The sequence below is a fragment of the Schistocerca gregaria genome, unplaced genomic scaffold (assembly GCF_023897955.1).
Source record: "Schistocerca gregaria isolate iqSchGreg1 unplaced genomic scaffold, iqSchGreg1.2 ptg000988l, whole genome shotgun sequence".
NCBI lineage: Eukaryota > Metazoa > Arthropoda > Insecta > Orthoptera > Acrididae > Schistocerca > Schistocerca gregaria.
The window spans coordinates 150,001-155,000 of record NW_026062338.1 but is presented as its reverse complement, the minus strand read 5'-3'; the positions used below and the strand labels follow the sequence as shown (position 1 = coordinate 155,000).

The 5,000-nt window shown below is 53.9% G+C and overlaps 1 non-coding gene across 1 annotated transcript in view; it reads left to right on the top strand.

The window, feature by feature from the left end:
- The first annotated feature begins 3,592 nt into the window (after positions 1-3,592).
- LOC126326404 (small subunit ribosomal RNA) overlaps positions 3,593-5,000 on the top strand; it is a 1,893-nt gene continuing 485 nt past the window's right edge. The window contains exon 1 of the ribosomal RNA XR_007560652.1: positions 3,593-5,000. This exon is cut by the window's right edge and continues 485 nt beyond it. This is a non-coding gene — a ribosomal RNA (small subunit ribosomal RNA).

The window sequence follows — 5,000 nt, the reverse complement described above, 5'->3', positions numbered from 1 at the left end:
TGACGTCCCTGCTTAGTAAATGATGCAGGACCACATACATAGATGATACATACTGTAAACTGGGGAGGACAGTGTGAACCGCACTCGACCCAGTCACCCTATCTCACAGTCCACTCTGTGTGTAACAAAGCGAAAGCACCAAAGCACTATCGTTCAACAACATCCATTTTATCCTCGCTGCCACAGGACACTATCCAAAGAACGACAAGAGGAACGTCACGTCCACTAATAAGACAGAATGTCTCACACCACCCGCAAACAACGCAGCTCAAATCAGCCAGCAACACCCACAGTGGTCCACCCAGTATCAACACAGGACGCAACGCCACGCCACAACACAAAAGGTACAAGTAATAAAATACCCTTTGGCCACACTCCTTATAAAGGCATCGAACCAACCCACCACCTGACACCAGCCAAACGTACATCCTGATTTGACACATCTCTGGCAACCTAACCCACGTTGGCCCTTAACCTAACCCACGTTGGCCCTTAACCTAACCCATGTTGGCCCTTAACCTAACCCACGTTGGCCCTTAACCTAACCCACGTTGGCCCTTAACCTAACCCACGTTGGCCCTTAACCTAACCCACGTTGGCCCTTAACCTAACCCACGTTGGCCCTTAACCTAACCCACGTTGGCCCTTAACCTAACCCACGTTGGCCCTTAACCTAACCCACGTTGGCCCTTAACCTAACCCACGTTGGCCCTTAACCTAACCCACGTTGGCCCTTAACCTAACCCACGTTGGCCCTTAACCTAACCCACGTTGGCCCTTAACCTAACCCACGTTGGCCCTTAACCTAACCCACGTTGGCCCTTAACCTAACCCACGTTGGCCCTTAACCTAACCCACGTTGGCCCCTTAACCTAACCCACGTTGGCCCCTTAACCTAAGTTACGCTGCACCTTAACCTAAGTTACGCTGCACCTTAACCCAAGTTACGCTGCACCTTAACCCAAGTTACGCTGCACCTTAACCCAAGTTACGCTGCACCTTAACCCAAGTTACGCTGCACCTTAACCCAAGTTACGCTGCACCTTAACCCAAGTTACGCTGCACCTTAACCCAAGTTACGCTGCACCTTAACCCAAGTTACGCTGCACCTTAACCCAAGTTACGCTGCACCTTAACCCAAGTTACGCTGCACCTTAACCCAAGTTACGCTGCACCTTAACCCAAGTTACGCTGCACCTTAACCCAAGTTACGCTGCACCTTAACCCAAGTTACGCTGCACCTTAACCCAAGTTACGCTGCACCTTAACCCAAGTTACGCTGCACCTTAACCCAAGTTACGCTGCACCTTAACCCAAGTTACGCTGCACCTTAACCCAAGTTACGCTGCACCTTAACCCAAGTTACGCTGCACCTTAACCCAAGTTACGCTGCACCTTAACCCAAGTTACGCTGCACCTTAACCCAAGTTACGCTGCACCTTAACCCAAGTTACGCTGCACCTTAACCCAAGTTACGCTGCACCTTAACCCAAGTTACGCTGCACCTTAACCCAAGTTACGCTGCACCTTAACCTAACTTACGCTGCACCTTAACCTAACTTACGCTGCACCTTAACCTAAGTTACGCTGCACCTTAACCTAACTTACGCTGCACCTTAACCTAAGTTACGCTGCACCTTAACCTAAGTTACGCTGCACCTTAACCTAAGTTACGCTGCACCTTAACCTAACTTACGCTGCACCTTAACCTAACTTACGCTGCACCTTAACCTAACTTACACTGCACCTTAACTGTCACATGTAACGTCACAGGAATGTAGCTTTGCCTAACAGCAACCCTCTGAACATAGTTCACTGCTTGGATCCTCTGGTGTCATGTGTATTTCTTGATGCCATGGTGCGTACCCTCACATAAAGGTCTTTCGAGTGTTGCGTACTTTCTACACAGTCCCGCTAACCACTGGAAGGGTGTACCGCTACAGAACGAATATCGCCCTCCCCTCCTGCCCTTCCAAGCTGGTCGGTCAGGCGTTTGTTTGTGAAATGAGCCTTGCAGCTGTTCAGTTGCATTCGGTTGTCGATGCAGTCAGTGTACGTTGTGGTACGGCCTGTGTGGACTGTCCGCTGATGTACGCGTAACCCACACTGATCATCCGTCGTTACGTACTGAGTGACATAATGTGGCACATGCTTGACCGTACACCGGCTGCGCCCTACAATGGCGAATCATAAGGGCCATATGTTGTGCACGATGCTACTTGTCTCGTCTCCCCATTACAGCGAGATTGCACTGTTGTACGCCGTACAGACATGTGGTAGGTAGGTACGGACGAAAGTATTGCATGTTGGCCCCCCCCCCCCCCCTCCTCCCTCTGCCGGGAATCAGCGTGAGCCGTCTGTTGATGTAGCGACGAGGGTTTTCCTATTTAATCGTATTGCCCCACACAACATGATAGCACGGTGGACCGCGTTCCACATCTGCGACATGCTACAGAGGCCGGTTGACAGTCGACCGCGCAAGGGACATTGCACACGTGCGCGGACCATCTTCCACGTGTTCTCTCGTGTACATGCCGCAGTGTGTATGTGGGCTGATGTAGCGTGTCGTGACACATAACATGCAGGCATGCCAGAATCGTAGATTTCGCAAATGTAGATTGACGTATACGTTTGCTGCCAAAGATCCGCAAATGAACTGGAAATCAGTTGTTGAGCGGTTGTTCGCGCTGCAGGTGCATCGGTGATAGCGACGATCGGTACATCTATGAACCGGTTGTTTCGGCGGTACCCGCCATGCCCCCGAACCTGAGTTGGCCATGTGGGTATGAAGCGATACGAGGCTGTGGCTTGGCGGGACAGTCCCCGGCCGGTGAGGGGGGGCCGCCCGGCGTGCTGGCCGCGCGCTGCGTGAGCGCACGCACTACAGCCGGCTGGTGGGGGGCGCCCAGTGGCAGGAGCGCCGGCCGACGGGCCCGGCTGGCGTCCCAGCTATGCGCCGGCGCACCCTGCGCGCGGCGCCAGGCGGCCAAAGTGGGTTCTGCCGAGCCCGGTGCGAAGCGCGGTGGACATCTGCAGTGTGCTGGTCCGATTGCGGACTGTGTGCGTTGAGGATGCGCCGCCGCCCGGCACTCGGCGTCGCGACGCCGTCTGCTGCTCGGTCGCCCCCAGCGGTTCTCGCAGGTGGTTTGTATCGCAGCTCTGCGGACGTGTTGGCGCGTGCGCTGTGCTGGGAGAGTTCGCTTCTGCACCCAAGTGGGGCTTTGCCCTTCTGTGGCGCTGGCGTTGGAGCTGCCGGTCACCGTAGGTGGCGCGTGTTGTTTCCCGCCGGCAATGCCACGACAGCACGCTCCCGGGCCTCTGTCGGCAGCGGCAAGCTCAGTTGGGAGCACGGGTGTTCGCACTGAAAGCGTCTACTCGCCCATCTCCGGGCGATTGCGCCTCTCTCGAACCTGACCAAGTACTTAGGACGGCGCTGCGCGCCGCCGGGACCTGAGAGGGTTTCGAGGTGTATCGTGCAGGGGAGCTCAGCCTCCTCCTGTTTGCAGAATAATTGAGCGGACGCTTGCGTGTTCGCGCGGGCCCTCGGGACACACTCCCGGGCGGCCGGCTGCTCAGCTCTCGTTGACGCAGCTCCCTGGTTGATCCTGCCAGTAGTCATATGCTTGTCTCAAAGATTAAGCCATGCATGTCTCAGTACAAGCCGCATTAAGGTGAAACCGCGAATGGCTCATTAAATCAGTTATGGTTCCTTAGATCGTACCCACGTTACTTGGATAACTGTGGTAATTCTAGAGCTAATACATGCAAACAGAGTCCCGACCAGAGATGGAAGGGACGCTTTTATTAGATCAAAACCAATCGGATTGGCTCGTCTGGTCCGTTTGCCTTGGTGACTCTGAATAACTTTGGGCTGATCGCACGGTCCTCGTACCGGCGACGCATCTTTCAAATGTCTGCCTTATCAACTGTCGATGGTAGGTTCTGCGCCTACCATGGTTGTAACGGGTAACGGGGAATCAGGGTTCGATTCCGGAGAGGGAGCCTGAGAAACGGCTACCACATCCAAGGAAGGCAGCAGGCGCGCAAATTACCCACTCCCGGCACGGGGAGGTAGTGACGAAAAATAACGATACGGGACTCATCCGAGGCCCCGTAATCGGAATGAGTACACTTTAAATCCTTTAACGAGTATCTATTGGAGGGCAAGTCTGGTGCCAGCAGCCGCGGTAATTCCAGCTCCAATAGCGTATATTAAAGTTGTTGCGGTTAAAAAGCTCGTAGTTGGATTTGTGTCCCACGCTGTTGGTTCACCGCCCGTCGGTGTTTAACTGGCATGTATCGTGGGACGTCCTGCCGGTGGGGCGAGCCGAAGGCGTGCTTGCGCGTCCCGAGGCGGACCCCGTTGAAATCCTACCAGGGTGCTCTTAGTTGAGTGTCTCGGTGGGCCGGCACGTTTACTTTGAACAAATTAGAGTGCTTAAAGCAGGCAAGCCCGCCTGAATACTGTGTGCATGGAATAATGGAATAGGACCTCGGTTCTATTTTGTTGGTTTTCGGAACCCGAGGTAATGATTAATAGGGACAGGCGGGGGCATTCGTATTGCGACGTTAGAGGTGAAATTCTTGGATCGTCGCAAGACGAACAGAAGCGAAAGCATTTGCCAAGTATGTTTTCATTAATCAAGAACGAAAGTTAGAGGTTCGAAGGCGATCAGATACCGCCCTAGTTCTAACCATAAACGATGCCAGCCAGCGATCCGCCGCAGTTCCTCCGATGACTCGGCGGGCAGCCTCCGGGAAACCAAAGCTTTTGGGTTCCGGGGGAAGTATGGTTGCAAAGCTGAAACTTAAAGGAATTGACGGAAGGGCACCACCAGGAGTGGAGCCTGCGGCTTAATTTGACTCAACACGGGAAACCTCACCAGGCCCGGACACCGGAAGGATTGACAGATTGATAGCTCTTTCTTGATTCGGTGGGTGGTGGTGCATGGCCGTTCTTAGTTGGTGGAGCGATTTGTCTGGTTAATTCCGATAACGAA